General features: G+C 31.5%; 1 protein-coding gene across 3 annotated transcripts in view; it reads left to right on the top strand.

The window, feature by feature from the left end:
- Positions 1 to 22,933, top strand: part of LOC126738159 (kinesin-like protein CG14535) — an 871,125-nt gene that overhangs the window by 157,321 nt on the left and 690,871 nt on the right. Inside the window, exon 1 of one of the 3 annotated variants that reach the window (XM_050443349.1) lies at positions 15,727 to 15,836. The exons of the other annotated variants lie outside the window; for them this stretch is intronic. The gene's annotated coding sequence lies outside the window, so the exon portion shown is untranslated. Of the gene's footprint in view, positions 1 to 15,726; positions 15,837 to 22,933 lie in introns of those variants that run through there. 3 annotated transcript variants of the gene reach the window in all.

The raw sequence follows: 22,933 nt of genomic DNA, 5'->3' as shown, positions 1-22,933 counted from the left end.
TGGTCGAAAGTGTGTTATTTTCAAAATAGAGTGTGTTAAAATTAAAATAAAATTGAAAAAAGCACTTTTAGCAATTTTATATAGTCAACCTTTGGTAAATTTTGATGAAAATTCTGTGTTCGGGCAATATATGATCTAAAAACAGCTGCATTAGTACAATTAATGTACCAACAAAGCATTATCATATGTAATGAAACTATTTATTAGCTAGTAAATCGTTTTATATTACTATATCTTCTTTTCACTAAATATGTAGCACTAACAATTTGTGATTGATTAGAAATACAAATTTGCCTTTTTAAATATCTTAAAATGGTCTCTATTTATAGGTACTGACATTAATAAATCAGTCCGCACAAAACCACTTTTTAATTGCTACTAAACTCAAGTGAATGATTTTAAATTTAGTTCTCAGAGCACAGAAGGACTTTACTGTATCATTCTAAATCGTCAAGATTATTATACATTATAGTTTGTCTTAAAATGTGTATGCTACTAATGATTATAATGCCACCCAAGTAACCCAAATGCTTTTTAATTTAGGAGCTATGGCTCTTATAATATATACTAGTTATTTGTATTTGTTATTATCTTTAATCAATAAATTTTGCATATTATTAATTAGTTGCATAATAATCAATTATACTAGGCGAAAAAAAATAGTAGTACGAATTCAGAAATTTTATTTTCCTATATACCTTTGTTTAAAGTTGGTGCAACGTTCTAGCTAGTATACTGATATTGTTTAAAATTTAAATAACATATCATCACGATAATTCGGTGTTTTTTATCAATGTTCTTCTATCTCATCTAATATTTTTAATGTATACAGGGTGTCCCCAAAAGTTCTTTACAAAATCTCACCACATATTTTTAATATCAAAATAGGCCGATTTATTGCAACTCACCTTAGGTCGATAGTGCTACGATTTTAAAATACACGATGGTAAAGTTAAAAAATAAAAATCAATTTTTTTTTAAATGTTGAACACTTTTTAACGTATTACTATAAAAAAATATATTTAAGGATTTTTTGGTATGTGAAATTCGAATATGCACACCCTTTCAGTGTGGCTATCAGAGGGCGTTTCACACTGCATTTTTAATTTTGCACGGTTTAAAATGTAATAACTTTTTTCTTAGCGTAGTTTCTTTGCTTACTTTTTTATTCAAAAAGACAATTTTTTTATCAATTTGGAGCAACAAAGGCCCTTTTGTTAAAAGCTAAGTAGTTAGTACAGTAAGTTACCTGTCTTGCGACTATTGCGGTTTTTAGATATTTGTTATGGGACCAACATTATCAAAAATTTTAAATAGCAAAGTTTAATTGTTTTATTTGAGCACGAAATTATTGATACGTCTTGAATGCGTTGCTGTAGATCATCTTCATTATTCACTTTTGTCTTAGATACCACGGACTTAATATGTTCCCAGAAAAAAATCCAAAGGAGTAAAATCTGTCAAACATGGAGGCCAATTTACGGAGGCATCGTTACCGTTACCTAACCACGTATGTGGGTATCCACTATTCAAATAATTTCCGATATTTAATGAAAAATGTGATTGAGCACCATCTTGCATAAGCCACAGGCCTCTGCGAAATTGAAAAGGTAGATCTTCCAATAAATCCGGCAGTAAAGTATTTTTCTTTATACATGAATAAAATTATAAACATTGAAATGCATTGTATGATCTTGGGGTAAGAGATCTTGAACTGGCTGGCGCCTTATCTGTTCTTTGGTCACTCTCATAACGGCATTTTTAGATACTCCTATTTCCATATCTGTTTGCTTGGTGCTTAGTCCCGGATTCTCTTAAACACGTTTTAGAAGTTCAGAAGCCCTCACAAAACACTGCCTTCCATATTCGGCAGTATTGGGAGCTAAGCGATCAGTCTTTCGAAAACGTCATCTTATTGCAGAAAATGTTAGATGGCTTGGAACAGGACGATTTGGAAAGCTTTCCTTAGTAGTATTCCTTTAGTCACTCGTAACAATTGTCTCGATATTAACCAAAGACGTAACAGTAACATATCGGTATATTCCACATTGATATATTGTACAGCGGCTATGACAAATGATCAAGAAAGCAATAAAAGTTGAAATGTTGTCAAAGTTTAACAAGAGTATATTAGCGTGATTTATAAAGCTATGTAAACGACTAAACAATTAATTTTTATAAAATCCGTATTGTTTAATAAATTAATTTTTGTGATTATTAACACCTTATATAATACGCCCGTCTCAAATTAAATGTTCTGATATATTTTAATTTTTTTAAATCAAATGATTGGAAGAGCAGCTTATGACCATTCTTGAGCCTCGAATAAGATCCCGAGACCCAAAAGCTTCAATCTACTTATTAAGCATAACATATTCCAAAAGGGTTTATTGATGAAGCAGAGAAATACTGGCCAACAAAAAGATTGCTTACAGTCAGCCAATGCTACCAAAGACTCGTCTTATGACCATTACATTATTATTTAAAACTGTCTGTCCAATCATAACTGACACATACTGTTTTTCATAATTCAGGCATGATAAGGACAGAAACAGTAACATAAATTAAATAAATTTCCAGATTTACCTTTGCCGTACCCACAGCAAAAGCAGTTTCACCGCCATAGCCAGTGTGATAATATTCAAGGTTTCCATGTGAGGCGGCACGTATTAAACTACATTACATCCTGTATCAATGAGTCCGTTGCAGCTAACTCCGTTTACTTTACAAGTTACCTCATAATATTGAAGCTTCACGAGTAAACATCTTCTTTAAATTACACGGTCGGTTTCGATAACAAATAGTGATAGTATGGTCCAATTTCTTACATCTGATGCATTCCACTTTGGGCTGACGACAGTCTCTGTCCTTTTTGCCGGAAGTAAAGCACTTAGACTTCTTAACATTAGGTTTCCCAGTATTAGGGACGTATTCTCTAACAAAAGGAACCACTGGTCATTGACTGCTTTTAATAAAATTTCTTATCAAATTTATTGAAGTACGTGTTTTCTTTAGGTTTTTGTTCTTATGTAAAAGCAAGGCCTAATAAATATTTTTTGAACAAGTCGCGTTCAGAATATCTTCCAGCTTTGGCACCATTTTGAATTGCACTATCATCGATCCCATTAATTAGTATAGCCACAGCATATTTTTCCTTAATATTACAGGCGCGAAGTAATTCCTTTTTTGTAAAATAATATTTATTTATTTATTTGGTGACCATACACGGATACAACAGGCTACAAGCCCAAAAACGTTTCCACAAACCTATCTTAACTCACTGAAATATACTATTTTATTAAGAATAATATAAAGACAAAATGGTTAAGTACATAAATCGAAATAATTTGAATATAAAAGACTTAAAAAAAGTAATTTTTTAATGCTATATTTCTACATTAGCCTCATAAACTCCCAAGACAATATTTCGCTTTTACGTATTTTTAACTGCATTAAGTGACATGTTAAAAACGTCTAATAAACGGCAGTACAAATTATAACTTCTTGTTATTCTACATAATGGAGAGTTCTGACCATAATTTATTTTCCTGAATGGAATAAAAAATAATTCGCTTTTTGTGATGTTGACTTGAGAAATGTTAAACTTAAAAAGTGACAAAATAGGATTAGTGTTCAGATGATAATTCATTAATTTATATAAAGACGAAACATCAGTTATTTGTAGCACTAACAATTTGTGATTATGAAGCTATGTATCAAGAAGTTATCAAACGTCTGTCGAAAAGTGAAATCACGTCAAAATGCTCTCGAATTAAATTGACATCTTGATATGAACGAAAGTGGGTTTTAAAAAAAATAAATCTTAAACATTTGTTTTGCATGCTCTCCACTCGATCAATGTAAATTCCATACCTAGGGTTCCATATAATGCTTCCAGTTCAATTTGCCAAGAATAAATGTATTAAATAAACATTTAATAGCTCGAGAACCAGAAAATATTTCACATTTACGGAAAATATAACCCTACAATCTAGAAGATTCTGTTACTATAAGATCAATATAAATGTTAAACACCAGTTTAGAGTCCAATGTAATTCCCAAATCACGTACGTAGTTCACTTTATTAGATTATTTTATTATATTATTTATTTTATATAGATTATTTTATTTCTTGAAAAGGTTATGCTTTGACATTTTTTAATGTTAAAAAAGAGACTATTTTTATTAGAGTAGGCTCGTAGTCGATCCAGATCACTTTGGATTTTAAGGCAGTCGGCGATGTTAAATATTGTACAGTAGATTTTAAGATCATCGGCGTATAATAGAAATTTAGTGTAACCTAAACAAGATTTTATATTATTAACGTATATAATAAAAAAAATATTCTGTCCATATTTGCTTGGGATTTTTTACTAAGCCAATAACATTTTTCAAAGTAGACGGAAAATCTTGTTGGTCCAGAAATGCATTAATAATTATTGTTTTCCATTCTGCCCCTGTATATTCATGTTCGTCCAAATTGTTATACCATGTTTTTGATAAGCCTTTTAAGCGTGATTGTATGTGGTACACAATTAATTTTTCATCCCAATTATTAATAGATTTTAATTAATCTGTCTTTTCAACTCACTTAATGGCACTCATTCCTATTAAATCTGGAGAAAATTCTGTTATGCAATCTGAACGAATATTTTATGCACTTTGAGTTATCTGGAATTTTTCGGTTAGACAAATCTTCACAATATTTTCTAAGTCTTTAATCTTTTTCTTTTGATCAGCAATAATTAAATTACTTGCTGTACTTTCTTTCGAATTCGCCCTTCTTATAGTTTTCTTTAGTTGTGGTGTGAAGCGTTGACTTTCACAAGACGGGAAACGTTTCCTTAACTGTCTTTGAGATTTTCATCTAGATTTCCTGCTATATCAACCATCATAATTACTGTCGTTTTTGGAGATATTAAAACTTGTTTTCGATGATGAGAAAGAAGAACTACGACAACTTTTATTTTTCTTGCTCATAGTTCGTAAAATACTAGTCAAAACCACAGAAACAATTATGATTAATATACAAACAGTTATTGTCTGATAAACTTGTAATTTTTTTAGGCACTTAATAAAATCCGCCGGTAAAATAAAACAAACAAACACTTATGTACTTATACCCGTCTAGTCTCTTCGGATTGAGCGTTATTATGTTACCGCTGCTCTATCAACACCTTAAATAATACGCTCGTGTCAAATTAAGTTGTTTAATATATTTTAATCTACTTAAATCGATTGATTGCAAGAGCACCTTATGACTAACTTTTCTTTCTCGATAATATCTCGAAAAGATAACAAGCCTCGAATAAACATCCCGAGACCCAAAATTTAAAATCTACTTATTAAGCATAACATATCCCACAATGCGTCTATTGATGCAGCGGAGAAATACTGGCCAACATAAAAATTGCTTACATACTTAAATAAAACATCTTAATTTCCTTATTTCAAATATTTGAATATCTCGTTGCGAAATCGAACCTCTAAAAACCAACTTATCATGAAATAGGCTAACTTTAGTGGTTTTTAAAGGGCTCTTTGTTTACAATTCATGAGGAAATTGCTTTTTTTACAAAAACCTAAGAAAATATACTAAAAAAAAGCTATACATATTTTAAGCTATTAGAACCACAGTGTGAAGCGTCCTCTAATGGCCACAGTGAAAGGGTGTGTATATTCGGTTTTTGCATTCCAAAAAAAAACCTGAATAAAATTTTTTAAGTTAAATAACATACATTTTAAAAAATTCAATTTTTTAAACTTAACCCTGGAATGCTACTTGTACCCCATGTATATACTAATGTACCCCATCATTAATCATATTTCAAGTTAAATAGAAGTGGGCGGGGGAACGAACGCCGACGTCTTATTAGTTTCAAGACGCAGCAAGTCAGTTCGCGTGCGACAATTGACATTGGCACACGGTTTTTTCTTTTCGAGATTTGTGATATTTGGGGTTAGCGCGTACCCCAGTGTAGCAGTTTAGGTTAAATATACTCTGTGATTATTTCGCTTCTCAGTAGATTTTGGTGATTATTATTACATGAGTAAGTATCTTTTTTTTTTAAATATTTCTAAAATATGTCTATAATACTTTGAAAATAGTTTAAAGTTTTTTTTTTAGGTTATTATATTTTTCTTTGATTTTTAAGTTTATATTGATTTTCTTTGTTAGGCCGCACGAATAATGGCTGGGCAGAAAAAGTTCTTCGACCTAACAAAGCCTGAAGATGTCGGAGAAATTCATCGCATTCTCTATGAATCTGATTCAGACAGTTTTTCGGATGACAGCGAGGAGGAAGATGACAATATACCATTGGCAGAAATACAGGCGATAAAGAGAGATATGGTGGAAATTTTACCAGTGCCTACCAAATTAAGGGGTAAAAATGGTCTTATGTGGTCAGGTAAGAAAGGCGCAATTCATCGTACACCAAAACGAAATCTGGTTTTGCATTTACCTGGAAACAAAAACGAAGCAAAACATATAACATCGGGAACTGAAGCTTGGAAATTATGTTTCACTCAAAAAAATCTCGATAAAATTACCCAATATACTAATAACGAGATCCAAATTCAACGATTAAAATATTCAAATAAGAACGATGACCAAGATACTGATGCACCTGTTATTACGCCAGTAGGTAAGGACCCTCTTGGACTAAGGATACAAACAGCATTGAACTCCAAGCACTTTTCGGGCTATTTTATTATGCCGGTGTTATGAAAATGGCCGGAGTTTTGACCAAGGAACTATTTGATAAAGACACAGGAATTCCAATATTCCCTGCTACCATGCCCGAGGCACGTTTCAGGTTTTTGATAAACTCTCTTCGCTTTGATGATAAGCAGTCCAGAGCTAAAAGAAAAGAAACTGATAAGCTTGCAGCTTTTCGAGAGGTACTTGAGAGGTCAATCGTTAAAATGAAAAACCTATATACTCCTTCAGAATATATTACAATTGATGAACAATTGGTTGGTTTTGGAGGGTGATGTCTTTTAAGATTTACATCCCTACAAAGCCCAATAAATACGGAATCAAAATTGTGTTGTCCTGTGATGCCAAAACAGCTTTTGCACTTGATGCTGAAATTTATATAGAAAAAGGTTCCACACCAACTGATGTTCCTGTAGCTCAGTATTACTGTAATAAGCTAACCAGTTCTGTCCAAGGAACAAATAGGAACTTGACCATGGATAACTGGTTTAGTTCTATTGAGACCGCGAAACATCTTTTGGAGAGGAAAATTACCATTGTTGGTACTGTGAGAAGAAAAAAAAAAGAAATTCCTGAGTCGTTTTTGGAACTCAAAGAAAGGAATCAAAATTCTGCCATGTTTTGCTACAGTGGACATCTGACACTGTTATCATACTGTCCATCCAAAAGTGCTGAAAAAGCAGTAATTATGCTTTTGACAATGCACGAAAAAGGTGATGAGCCATTTACGACCAAGTTACCAGAAATTATTCAAGTCGTTTGGAAGCTCCAACTTTGAGGCGCGAACTCCGTGAAACTATATGTAGGATCCTCAAGATAACCACTTCAGAAGAAGTACCTACTAGGCTTACAACAACAGTGGGTAGGTGTGTGCTTTGTCCCAGAAGAGAGGATCGAAAATCGAGAGTAAGCTGTGCTGTATGCAAAAAGTTCGTGTGTTTGCAACATCCAAAAAAAAATATGCTCAGTGTGTTCCGCATAAACATTTTATTATGGATGTGCATTAAAAGTATTCTTAGAGACTCGGTTTAAGTTATTATTTTTCTATAAGTGAATAAATTTTTCGTTTTTCTAAAATACGACGTGTTTTATTTGGGGTACGGTTGTACCCCTGTGTAGCAGATGCAGAGTCGGAAATAAGTGTAGCATTCCAGAGTTAACTACGCTAGCTTGCTTGAAGTCGGCCTATTTTGATTTTAAGAATATGCGATGAAGTTTTTTAAAGACCGTTTAGGAACACCCTATATTTGTAACAGCATTAGAGTAATTTTTTTTCTCTTTTTCAGTTCTAAAAATTTTTCCTTAACATTTTTAAGATGGTACTCAAATCAAGATTTTTACAGTAGGTTGCAATATGACTTAAAGTTTTTGATAATAATAAGTTCAATTCTAGATATAGAATATAGAATTTATAAGGTAATGAAAATTAATAAATACATATTTAAATTTTAAGTGAGCAAATGTCTTTTTTCTGTTTCTTGATAACTTGCGTATGAAACAAGAAAGTTACTCATAAAATAGATCTATGTTTAGTTTTTTAAAATGAAGTTATTTTACATTACTGTTTGATAATATAAACCTTTTCCCGGTAAATTTAAAAAACATTAAAAAAAATAGCATAATGTAATGACTTAAATGTATACAATTATTTTAGGTCTTTCAGAAATATGGGATTATTAAATTGCTGTATTAAAAAAAAGTATATGAATAATCGTATTAAAAAAGATCTTCCGAAAAACGAATACTTACAAACATACTTTTTAGATTAATTGTATTTTAGATTAATTACACTATATAAATCTAAATTTGGAGAAACTAAAATAACACACTTAGTTACTTACTAGATACGTACGTATTTCTTTGCAACTTACATCCTATATTTTGCAAAAATACTTATTAACATAACCACCTTCTAAGAGCTAACTCATAAACATGAAGTCTTATTATAATTTAAGTGCTTTATTTTAACTTGTAATCATAAATATATTCTTTTAAATGAAACTCTTTCTTTAAACTATATTTTATGCGTAAATAATATAAGAACATCCCAACATTATTTTTGGATTCTACAATTCCACAAGACATTGCGAAATAAATTTAATTGATTACATAATGTCTCATCCTCTACAAGAAATTATCGGTGATGCTAAGTTTACGTTTCGAATGCATACATACAATATATTATTATACAATATTATTATTATACAATAAAAACATATTTATTTTTAGTGCTCTAAGAATATTAATTAATTTTTTTCAATTTGGAATGTTGCTTGTTGTATCAAAGCAAAAGCACTGTCATTTTCTTTATGATCTAGTATATTTTTTGATTTTTTTATAGTAAAGGTATTATATTGTATTTTCATGTATTAATTTATATCTTAAAATTAAATACAATTAAAATTTAACTAGTTAAATACCTTAAGGCTTTTTTTATTTAATTCTATTTGTTAATGTCAAAAAGCATATTATTGAAAACTTTAAACCCATTGTCTTAACGTAATCATCAACACTTCCGAGAAATTTATAGCCTTCTTACTTAACAATAAAAATTAATGATTTATATCAAATTATTTCCACTTATATTGTCAGATGCATAATAAAATGATGCTTTGCTTTAGTACTTTGCCTATCGCATCTCAAAATAGCGCCATAAATGTGCCGTTTCCTTGAAATGAACTCTCCTCACATTATACGGTATTTTGCATATAGGTTACGTTACATGCTTGTGTATTCATTTCATTACTTCAAGAATGCATTATGTTGCGGAATGGTCGATGGTTCGTTTAGGGACTTACCATTCTCGTTACCGCTATAGTTTGGAGGATGGTGCTTAAAATACACAAGATTTATAGGTACTATATTTGTTAGTAAACTATGTTTACATTTTGTGGAATGGGTTAGAATTGTTTATGGTTTTCGAGAAAATTAATTAAATCTAAATATTTAGACTATAAAAATATTGAATATTTGGTCTTCAGAAATGGTATCAGTTATTAGGTTACTATATCCTGTGCCGGCTATGTGCATATAAAAGTTTTCAGGTGCCTTTTTTTTAAATTTAAGATACTTTTTTTTATAAAATTAATTAAAAATTTTTTTTTTCTTATGCAAATAGTATTTTCTAATTTGGAAGTATAATATTTAATTGTATCTCATTCTACTAATAATGGGTCCGATTATCCTATTAATTTAATTTAATTATCAATTTAAAGATACTTGTCCTAATAACTGCAGAAGATTTTACCTTTTGCTTATAGTTCCTTCTGAATAAATTTAGTAAATCAAGTCAGCAATAAAATAAGTTTGAAAGTGCTATCAAGATTATGCTGTACAGCATTGGAGTTTAATTTAAATATATTTTTTATGCATGAATATTGGTGTTAATAGTCGCATAGGCATCAATTGACCGTTATACTGGTACGGTAATACGCCGATAAAGGAACTGCAGCGATCTTTAACTTTTTTTTTCGGGCATTTGAACAAAATCATACTTCCGAAAAGCTGTGATTTTTAAATTAAACCTATCGCAAAAATCGTTACAATATGCCACTCTTGTAAAGGTCTTTTTCAGGTTTTATGTAGAAATATAACAGAGAAGGAAGCCCAAATAATGGCGGAGAATAAGTCACCCTGAAACTGCAATGCCTGTACTGTTTCGATAACTCGTAGTTCTTCTTTGCGATCGAAGCAGAAGCAATTGAAGAGCATTCTGCAAGCAATTGCAATTAAAGAGCATTCTGTGGAACAAAATGGAACGTCATACTTTTTAATACAGCAGAAAAACGTACAGAATCCAGAACTATGAAATTAAACGCACCAAAGTTTTACCAGAAATGATATCCGAGATTACAAAAGACAACCATAAACTTAAAAACAATGTACAAAAACTTAAGTCTGTGTTAAAAGATAATAAATCAGCTTAAATTATAAACAATATATGTGTCACTGGTCTTATATTTTGTCTTGAAACAGGAAAGAAACTTGCTTAATAAAACTGCTTCAAAGCCTATATCGAGAAATCAAAGAAACTAATGTTGACGTATTACTGACGACTGATCAACTCTTATAACTAAAAAAAATCGTTCGATTGAAAATACCTTATGTCACTTAAAAATAAAGCTTTAACTAACTATAATAAAAGTAAATTCACTTAAGACTAGAAAGCTTATAAATAGCTAAGAAAGTATACAACCGCAATAAAAGAGGGTAGAAAAGGTATCTTAAAAGTTGGAGGGGTAGGATCTTCCTGCAGCCACAACATCTAAGGGGTGTGCAACACTTAATGTTGCACCACGTAGAACCGCGTAACTAATTCTACTATTGACTTCGAAGGACCACAACCATAGGTTGAATTTTACCCCAGGAAAGGCATTACATTAAAGTACACTTAAGGGTTAATTGTTTACATCCCTTTAATATTGTAAAAAAATCCGTTTTTTACACAGCACTACTTCAAATGCATAATACTTCACACTTATTTAGCCAACACTTACATTTAAGGGTACAGCAAACTTCTAGTCCTAAAATCACTTCCACTTTTAACAACACTTAGAGTACAGAGAAGAACTGCTAGTAAAAAAGCGAATATTGAAACTTTTTACTATTTTTAGAAATTCCGGGAAATATTTCTTATACAGAGATTGAGCGCATCGACAGCGTGAGAGATAAAGAGCTACTAAAGACTTCCTTCACGTCTGGAACTGCTTACGCAATCCTTAAGCATGATTCGTACTTATTAGTGAATAGCGTATTTGGTGCAAATATTTAATTGTGACTTTGACAGTATTGTGGTTTTCGCAACAAAAGTCAAATTCGATTGAATGCAGAAGTGTAAAACTTTATGAGAGATCTGCTCGAATAAGCTTTCACTGAGTGAAAGAAGAGTGAAAGCTTATCAGATTCATGGAAAAGTTAATAACATTATTCTCAATCGTTGTTGGTCAACAAAGGATATAAATAACTATTTTGTAATCATTCTTCAATTTGTTCCAGACTCAGATTGATTAAATTTTTATTCAAATAACAATTCATTTAATTATGGATTTGCGACTACAGAGGACGTTAAAGATGCTTTATTTTTAATAAAATCCAAGGCTATCGGATATGGCGATAGTGAAATTGACATAATACTATATGAGTGTCCATTAATATTCTTTATAATTACACACCTTTTAAACTTTTCTGTAGACAGAACATATTTCCCTGACAAATGAAAATGCTTCCATGTAATTTCTCTACCGAAGGTAAATATAGGTTCCATTTGAGTCGGAAGTGTGACAGTTAGTGTTCTTCCAACTTTATTGAAAATTTTAGAAGAAACCCTTAATAATTAAATAAGGGACCATGTTCGACAGTATAACTAATTATCACAATACAATCCGGGTTTCAACTAGGATATAGCTTTTTAACAGCGCTTTTAAAAGTAACACATAATATTTTCCATTTTATAGAAAATTATAAATTGACTATTTTAATCCCCCATGACTATTTAAGAGATAATAGAATATATCACACGCTTCTTCTAGCAATTTTAAAATATTTGGGCCTTGATCGTCTTGTAAAGGTTTTGCAAGTTATCTACAGAATAAAAGTCGAAAGGTCAGCGTTAATGGCAAAGTTCTTGATTCTAAGCAACTATGTTTTTCGGTTCAATCTTAGAGCCTTTATTTTTCACAGTACACATCCGAGGTGGCAAAACACTATGCAAATTATTATTATATGCAAATGATATGCAGTTTCACAAATCTTTTAAGCCAGACCATCTTTTGGAATCTCTAGGTCAACTGAATCAAGATAAGTGTATCCCAGGTGTTGCTTTTTAGTAGAACTAGGTTACAAAATTTTAATTTGTAACCTAGTTTTTTTACGGTTTACTGGCCACATATGTAAGTGTATAGGGAGGGCCTTTACTAATTTTAAAATTGTTATTTAAACATTTACTTTCGCACCCGCATTCAACTACCACAAAACCACTGTGTGATATTGAGTGGGGATCTGTGCGGTAGAGAGCAAGCAGTATCAGCTAAACTAAGGAACTAACACGGGCTTAGAATGTATGAGAAGCATTTCTTTCACTCAGTTATTTTGCTTCATAGAATAATATACAGATTCAATAATTATCCCGTTTACAGAACTTCTGTTTTTGAAAGATCTTCAGTTACCACATAGCAAAGGTTCATAATTAAAAATACCTCTCCAGATAAAATTTGCCGCAAGTCTCCTTTAAAATAGTTCCAAGTGTGTAAAATGAGCCTTTTCTGATGAACGACAATTCCCATGAATAAAAAAAGTGGAATTAAAAGACTTTGTTTGGCACTAGTGCGTAAAAAGTGAAAGTTTACACACCCTGGGAAGTGTGGTAAGCACTTTACGCACGGTAGTAGAAAAAATATATTAGATCATATTGTTTTAGTTCAATACTTGCATGTAAGGCTATTTAATGTTAGTGGTATAAATGGAATGAGATAATTGCTGTTTTCTGATCAAATCTGGGCTTAGTACTTAGTATAATTTGGTGTACGATGTGGTAGAATCTTTTCTCTGATAAGCTTAATATTATTATAATATGTATACTGATATAGTTAATATATTCTGAGGCACTGAATATTAGAACTAATTTAACTTATTTAAAATATTAACTAATAACATCTCAGTTTGGGATCTTTCTATTTTTTGCCGCTATTTATAATTTACACGATTTCTCTTTAGATTATTTAGGGGTTAGGGTTTCTTAAAGAAAGTTTTATAGTATTTAAGGCAAGAGTTGTTCTAAATTAAGATTATGATTAAATAAGTGATTTATAACAAAGTTAGAGTTTATAACGAGAGGCTGAAATTAATGATTCATATGAGTAAACAGTAATGTTTATTAAAATAAATTCAGTAATATTTTTCATTTCATTTCGAAATATACTACCAATCATTTAGCAGAAAAAAAAGGAAAATTTTATAAGCCAAAAGGTAACGGATCCATTCTTATTATGCTGATTAAAGAGTTGAAAAGATAATGTATTTTATTGTTAAATAGGAAATCATTTTCACTTGATGTTAAAAGATTTAATTTTTTTTCTTTAGCAAACGTTTTTTTTTAATTTTGAAATTGTAAATTAAATTTTTCTGATAGACACAAATATTCCAAGTAATTATCCGACTAGTTTTACAATCTTTTTATCCATACTTTGATTTAGCTACAAAAAAAAGCAGATAATTCAGAACAACTGTTATCATTTTATTTTTAGTCTATGAAAAAGGGAAGGAGAAAATATGATTTTTCGTAGAGTCATACACAATCGTGAGTTACCATACCAAAATGATATGACTGTGCCAAAATTTACAGAATAAAACATTTTATTATATTTTATATTTTACTAATTTGCATTTATTCTGTAAACTTTGACTATGTCTGCATTATTTCAAGTATAATATTATTGTACAAATTATCCTTGGACCCTAATTTAAATGATTGCTAATTTGGCCTGCACTAGTTTTAAGCTCAAAAATAAATGCATATAATAGCAGAATCAATGTATTCTATTTCATTTAATTTTTTTGATTTTTTCTTTCATGTTCCTAGAACCTTTTTATTAATCTTAAGAATATTTAGTGAAAACTCGGACACCTTATATAAATTGTATATTACACTGGGCAACAGTGATTCTGCGGCTGTAAAAGGTTAAAGTTAATTTTTTATAAGACTAGTGTGCTAAGTACTAAATTAATATCAGATTTGTAAAATTGGCTCTAATTTTTGAGATAGTGACTTATAACTATTTTACTGAAAAAACCTAAATAAAAATGCCAATATATTTAGATAAAAAAATATTGAACTCTTTTTTAAAAATGATGCAAAAACTAAAAATATGTATTCCCTTTACTCAAAAAATAAAAAGATTATAAAAAACTTTTCCTCTAGGATTTTGTAGCATGTTTTTGCTTAGGACATTCCCTTACCAAGGACCAGCAGTAGTCTGCCATCATATGGCTGTCCCATCGACCTCGGTATATTTCTTCCATTATCCTAATGTCCTGGTGGAACCGTTCTCCTTGTTCTTCACTGTAATCACCCAGGTTATTCGTTATTGTCCAAATGACTGTGCACAAAATGCAATTTAATGCGCAATCTAATCTCTTAAAATATTGTAGCATTTTAGCAACTAATTCTGGATATTCTGGTGCTTTGTCACTTACCAAAAAATTTTTGACTACTAAAACAAAGCTTAGCCATGCATCAGATTCAATTTCTGTCATATGGTTTATGAATTCAGTGTCTTTTATAAGAGTACTAGGAGCTGTAAAGTTTTGACACACATATTTAAAAGTCACCAGTCTTATCAAGAGCTTTGATAAATTGTTTTATTAGGCCAAGCTTGATGTGAAGTAGTTTAAGAAGGATATTGTCTCTGTTTATTAGTGGTTCATGAACCACATTTTTTTCCTACCTCCCTGGCTTCTCTTAAAGGCCAAACCTTTCTATTCCAATGTTCATTCTTTGCTCGACTATCCCATAGGCAAATCAAATGTTGTGCTTATAAAATCTTTTCTAAAACAATTATAATATTTTGATATTCTCCTTTTAGTTTAGTAGTATAACCGATTGGAATCCAATCAACTATATTTCTATTGTGCAGCAATACACATTTTAGATTTCTTTTTGAGCTATTTATAAAAAGCCTCCAATATTGCGACTTATATTTGGGAAGGCCCATATTAATTAAGAGTTTGGAAACATTGTTACAAAATACAAGACTCTCTTCTTTGGCAAAACAACAAACAAGGTATTGCTCCCTGGTCCTAAACGATGTAATAGTAACACCAGTTTGAAGACGTTGAAGTGTTTTTTTTTTTGTTAGTCTGGAAGCTAGAATTTCGGCCGATTTTTTTGATAAATTTAAATTACGAACCAAGTTATTGAACTTTTCTTGAGAAAGTCCTTGTTTTGTAAAACTAGTTTCTTTGAACTCACTTTTACTGTCGCTTGTTTGATTGTTTGACATCTCGTAACATTTTAACGTCATCACAGTTTGTAGTAGATGATCTGGAAAACAGTGGAATTGACAAATAATCGCTGTGCAATACTGGGAGTTTAGCCGATTCCACATTAGAATAAACCCAAGTAAGTTTTTGTATACCGGTTAATACATTTCACATTCACTGCATAAAAATAACAATTATTGAAATGATTAGTTGGCTCAGTCCATATCATTGGCACTCCAAATTCAAGCCCTTTATGTCCTCCTTGATTCCAGTATCGCAAAAATTCTACACAAGACCTAGACCCAATTTCTTCAAGATTTAACATAAATATGTAATCTGATAACAAAATTTATTTGTGAATTAAAAAAAAATCCAATTATTTCTTATCTTATCCCCTTTATCTCAAGAACGAGAGCCAATCTAAAAAAAGTAAATACATACTGTGCATGACTAATCTAAGTGTTTATAAAAATAATTAACAAAATTAATGCCGCAGATTTTTTTTTGTTCCGTAGTGTTATTCATAAGTTATGGATATTGGCTAACAATGAATAGGAATATTTCAATAAAGATCTCATAATTTAACGTTTTTTACCTCAAAAACTAGTATAGTCGCCTTCGCTCTTATCGTGCGGGTTCAAAGGTCACCACGTAATATGAATTAAATTGAAAAATCAGTGGCTGCCAAAATGTTATTTCCTTGAGAGTTTGACAATACATTGAACGCCGTCATATGACATATTAAAGCCGCGTATACACCTTAGATCATAATTATTAACTGACGTGATGCCTTTAACGCCGTAAAAATTTCTGCGGAATACTACGTATTCGAGATTCGACATGTAAAACATACGTTGGTTATTTCCTTTCATGACGTGAAAAAGCCCATAAGTATAAAGCCCGTTAGGTATACGCCTCATCGGTATATGCCTAGAATCCCAGTTATTCTGCTAAGTTGTCACACATAATATTTACTTCTTTTTTGAAAAATTGTCCGAAATAGACGGAATTCTCAATAACAATTTTTCTTTACCCAATAATATCTAAATCTAAGCATTTTATATTTTTTTATGAGAGCAAAAATGCCTCCCTAGCCTTTCATTAAAATTGTACATATTTTATTTAAAAATGGTTGTTACCTAAATTTTTGAGAAATTAGTAGATTTAGCATGACCCTATGTATGTGCATAACATACTAATTTGTCGACTTCAGGGCACAGCGTCTAATTTTTAACGATTATTTGATCTTGTCTTCTTCTTTGTTTATGTGTGATTGTGTTTTTTTGTAATAATTATTGGGAAACTATACATTTTGGTATAATGACAAACAATTAATTTGTATTGTGTGTGATGCAGTGCAGTCAGAGACCAGAAAACTACTTTCTTTGTTTAAAGGCAAGTTCATGTTACAATCTCACTTTTAAAATGACATTTTAATTTTATGATTTATTATTTGTCGTTCGACCCAATCTATACGTTGATGCACAGAAAATTAAAAAAGTTGTGTTATCTTTTCTTTTATATCAGTTAAAGCGTTTACCAATTTATTTACTTAGCTTTTTTTAAAAAGATAAATACGAGGGGAGCTACGACAGTTCTTTAAAATGTCGTTTTCTTATGAATATTTATTTATTTACACATTACAAGGCAAAAAAAGATTGAAACTAACTATTAAAAAAACGGAGAATGCGCCGGGCATATCTATCTCCCAGCGCATTCACCAATTTATTTACTTAGCTTTGTTTAAAAAAAAAATTTGTACTTTTTATTCATACCTAAATAATAAAAACGAAATGCAAAAAAAAACTAATTATTTTAATAACAAAAAAGAAAATAAGGGATTGCTTAGAATGTACAAGAAGAAGTAGCTAAAGCGCTTGGAATTAGTTTAGAATGGTGCAAAAGGTTGTATATGAAAACAAGAACAATCTTATTTCCAAGCAGGAAACAAAGTGTAAAAGGAAGAAGCCGAAGACTGAAGATTTAAGTTAATGTGTAAAAATGAAATAACAAATTTGACTAAAATTATAACTATCATTATCACTAACAGAGTCGGAAAACTCTTCGTCATTTTCCGAATCTACTTCAAATGGAGCAATGATCAATGGTTCAAGTTGGATATCGAGTACTTTTTCTCTCTTCCACCACATTCTAATAATGTTTTCTGTGTGATCCACTGATTTCCGCCAATATTCCTTTGTGATGTGATTCAATGCCTTATTCCAAACAGCTTCATCCTGGTCAGATCTAAGCCCAGCACTCACATACTTCTCATAATAAGATTTTGACCCTGCCCATATAAGCTCAATGGCATTAAACTGACAATGGTATGGTGGCAATCTTAAAACTTCATGGCCATATTCACGTACTATTTCGTCAACAGCATATATTTTTGGTCTTTTTAGCGATTTTGCAATTGAAAGAAGTTCGGATTTTAGCATATATGGCAAGGGATTCTGATTTTCTTTTACTAACTATTTAGTACAGTCAATCTGTAATTAAAAAAGGCCAGAACTTTTAAAAACTATCCAAGTCGCTTATTTTTTGAGGGTCGATTGTATTTCCGAAGAAAAGCTTACGTCCTCGGAATTGAGAGTCAACCCCCCCCCTTTTTTGGGAAACTCAAAAAGTTTTTCAAATCGATTTTGCGGCTAAACAGTGAGTCATACAGAAAAACTTATTGAACATAAAATGTAGAGCTTTTTGTGCTCTACAATTCGTCTCATGGGCCCGAAGCTGTAGAACCAAAATTCGAAAAGTTAGAGGGCGCCAAAGTCACCAAAAATGACTTTTTTCATTTTTTCACTGAGAAACAATTTTTTTTAACCATCGCAAGGATTGCAAAAATGTAGAGGACAAAAATACCTACAAAATGCATGTCTTACTTTTTTTTTCGATTTACCGTTTTTGAGATATAATGCATTTAATACCGAAATGTTTACTTTCGTGTATGTAGCCTGCCTCAGATGTTTGGCGAAAGCTGTTTTTCGTCGCCTAACGTTTGTGCATCATGAAATTAAAGTAGAACCTGAACAAAATTTCTTTTACCCTTCTTGACAAATTGAAAAAAGCCATGCATGGCGCTGTAAGTCCACGAAAATGAAATTTGCATAGATTAAATGTTCTTTAACTTGCACAAAATGAATATTTGAAGTGATTTAGTAGAAAGGGATAAGAGAAATTGGTACATGGTTTACGGAGCACCAATTACAACAAAAGCAGAGGGCGTTGCAGTTGTGAAAGTGACGTGCCTCAATAATTATGGTTACTTAATGCATGTAATGATAATTGATTACTGAATAATTGCATAGTACATGTTGATAGCATTACTTTTGCAAAATTCCATTCCCCACTTTTTTACTGCTATTCCATCATTAACATATCACTATATATTTATTTGAACACTTACCTGAATGTGAATATTTATCTTGAAACATCGTTTATGGTCGCCTGCGACCACTCGACACGACATTTCGTCCACGCATTGAATTTTTAAATTTTTTTTGAAGTTTACGTCAAAACTGTAAATTAGCCACTGCCGGATCAGCTGATGGAGGAGAGTAGATACGGGGAGAGTGGGAGTGGAAAGGGGGACAGCGGTCCAGCGAGCAGCTGCTTTTTTTTCATCCTCGCGAAGCACTACACGACATTTTAATCCTTGTATCTCGAAAACGGTTAATCGAAAAAAAAAGTAAGACATGCATTTTGTAGGTATTTTTGTCCTCTACATTTTTGCAATCCTTGCGATAGTAAAAAAAAAAATTGTTTATCAGTGAAAAAATTAAAAAAGTATATATAAAAGTATATATTTTTGGTGACTTTGGCGCCCTCTAACTTCGAATTTTGGTTCTACAGCTTCGGGCCCACGAGATGAATTGTAGAGCACAAAAACCTCTACATTTTATGTTCAATAAGTTTTTCTGTATGACTCGCTGTTTAGCTGGAAAATCGATTTGAAAAACTTTTTGAGTTTCCCAAAAAAGAGGGGTGGTGAGACTCTCAATTCTGAGGACTTAAGCTTTTCTTCGGAAATAGAATCGACCCTCAAAAAATTAGCGACTTGGATAGTTTAAAAAAAAAAATTACAGATTGACTGTACTAATTCATAAATTTCGCTTTTTCTCCAACTTCCATTTGGTTGTTTATTCAAAATTCTTGAATGATACGAGGCATTGTCTAATACTATTAAGGAAGGTTCTTGCAAGTTCGGTATTAACTGTTCCTTTAACCATTTTTGAAACATTTCGCAATTCATATTGTCATGATAATCCATACTTTTAGACTTAGAAGAAAAAATTAAACTTGCACCTGGAACGAATCCCGTTGAAGACCCGTGATGTAAAATAATAAACCGTGTTCCCTGAACACATCCTTTTTTTCTTTTCACGCTTTTCACAGATTCATCTTGCCAAGATTTTATTCCACTCCCGTTTGAAAATATCCAAGTTTCATCTAAGAATACCACTTTCCTTAACTTTGATTTTTCATTTTGTGTATATTGTCTTAAAAATCCTATTCGTTGGCTCACAATATTTGGTAGTTCACACAAATATCTTCTGTTGCAGTCTTTTTTATAGCGAAAACCTATGCTTTTAATTAATTTTGATAAAGCAGAAAGTCCAATTTCCAAAGTGCCGCGTTGCTTTAAAACATCCCTCAGAAATGGCAGCGTTATATTTGTTTTTAGCCTATATAATTCATAAATCCTATCCCTTACTTCCATTTTTACACATTCACTTAACTCTTCAGTCTTCGGCTTCTTCCTTTTACACTTTTTTTCCTTCTTGGGAATAAGATTGTTCTTGTTTTCATATACAACCTTTTGCACCATTCTTAAACTAATTCCAAGCGCTTTAGCTACTTCTTCTTGTACATTCTTAGGCAACCCTTTATTTTCTTTTTCGTTCTTGAAGTAATTAATAACATTAAGTACCATTTTTTTGGCTTGAGGATTTAGAAATCCACAAAAAGGCTTTTTCTTTTCCATAATTTGAAATTTAAATTATCTTGTGACAAATAATGTCATCCGTCAATCGAAACGAGACAGGCATGTTTGTTATGGAAATAATTGTTTTAGAACCACTGACATTTATCATTTTATCTTCTTTTGATACATTAACGCTGCATATAACTGTTTCGTTTATCTGATGCGTTGTAGTTAAAAAACGTTGTTGCGCAAATTGAAATGAAACTACAAAAGTTTGTCGTTGATAATCCGATACACCCGCACGATAAGAGCGATTTTGACTATATGTATAGCTGTATAATGTTATATGTCATTCTGTCATATCATGTTGACTAAAAGCAAAGAAATTTATATTCTATTTAATATTATCTTATTCGACTATTTAATATTTGTACTAGATTATAATAATTGAAATAAACATTAATCTCGTAAAATACCCTTCATCCCAAAACTCCTTGAGATGATCTTTGCGAAATAAAATTAGCGTCCGAGTTCGCATCAGCCAATGGATGCATGTAAAAGACAAATAACTGTACGTAATGAGAAAGGCCATTTTCGATTTTATCTCTCTTTCTGGCTCCGTGTTGTTTCGTACTTTTCTTTTTTTTTTACGGTTTCCAGAAATAGTTTGGAACGGGAAACGGCGTTTGTTTGCTTGGTTTTCAGAATTTTACGGATCGTATATTATCTTATAATTGGATTTGGCGCGTGCCATAAAGGGAGCCAAGTTGAAAGGACTTTTGTCTTAAAATAATTAGGAATAGGGACTTTAATATTAATGTTAACAATAAGGCTTATGCTTTTATTATTTTAAAAGAGATTATTTTTCAACATCACATGTTTCAGCTAACATTCAATTTAATTGAATTGACCAAATACAACCCTCCGTGTATAAAACACGCACCCTCTTTGTCTCTATTCAGGTCTCTTTGAAGCCCTAAAACTTTGTTTGAGGGCTTGTTTAACTTTACTTTGTTTATCTTTAACTGTTTAGTACCCTTATTCAAAATTAGGATCGGATTACTCGCCATATTATTTGGTCTTTAGCTCGGCTCAAAGGCAGATAGACCTTTTTTTTGGCGTGAGTTTATATAAGAAATAGCATTTTGTTTGATTTGAAAGAAATGGTTTTCGATTAGCTACAACGTGCTGATGAGATATTAGAAAAATATATATTTTTTTAGTTCAGTGGTTTTATTTTATATGAAAAAATAATAACACTACAAGTACCTTTTTTGCAAATTTATTTTTAAACACCATATTTTTAATTTATGCTTTTTTACGTATATTTATATTTTCCAATATCTTAGTGTAAAATTTGGGTATTTTTAAAATTAAACTTACGTGAGTATTGACAATGCAATTCATTCAGCGAGCTCCACCATGTATACAGCAAGAGATTGAGAGTACCATGAAACAAAAATGTTTACGATTTACTGTACTGACTTATCTAATAAAGATTAAGTTTACTCACCGGGGAACCTCGGTCCCCTTGATTCAGTCATGCCAACAACCATCAATATAGTTACTTTATGTTTGCTTATAATTTACATATATATGTCTTCTTTCTTCGACGACTAGCTAGTGTCCCCTAAAATAGTTAAGGCTACCCCAGACGCTCCACTGCCGCTAAGCAGTAAGCATCTCAACACTCGGAAACTAAGATAACATATACCGAGATCTTAGAATCCAAATGTGTCAATCGAGAAGACAAGTGAGGGCCCTCTATAACTCACAAGACCAACTCGAAGGAACTGCGCGCTCAGAGAGCATCCCTGTCGATTGCTACACAATCGACCACAACCTGGTAATACCTCGCTAAACAGCGACAAACTCTGGTATACCATAAAACTCTAGCCATGGACTTATACAACAACAATATAAAATATTACTCACATGTCGACATGATTAACCTGTGCACAAAACAACCACAACCATTCTAATATCCACCTAGTGGACAAACACCACCGTACCTGGTCAACTATGATCACTCTATATACATGGATCTTTATAAGCCGAAGTGCTAGCACTCGCTGACTCTTTTACTTCTTTGGGTCTCTCTCAATCTCTGCTTATATTATTATTTATGTTTAGGGTATAGATTTTCAAGGATGTACGATAATTCTCGGGCGGTTGAGACACTTATGAATGAATACAGGGTGTTTATAAAATATACGTTTATTAAATATAATAAATTACTTTAGGATATTTTACATTAGTTATTAAAAATATATAATGAAAAAAATTAAAAGTTATCTTAGAAACGTTTA

The sequence above is a fragment of the Anthonomus grandis genome, chromosome 7 (assembly GCF_022605725.1).
Source record: "Anthonomus grandis grandis chromosome 7, icAntGran1.3, whole genome shotgun sequence".
NCBI classification, from domain to species: Eukaryota; Metazoa; Arthropoda; class Insecta; order Coleoptera; family Curculionidae; genus Anthonomus; species Anthonomus grandis.
Note: the sequence above shows the minus strand (reverse complement) of the source record. Positions and strands in the feature narration are given on the sequence as shown.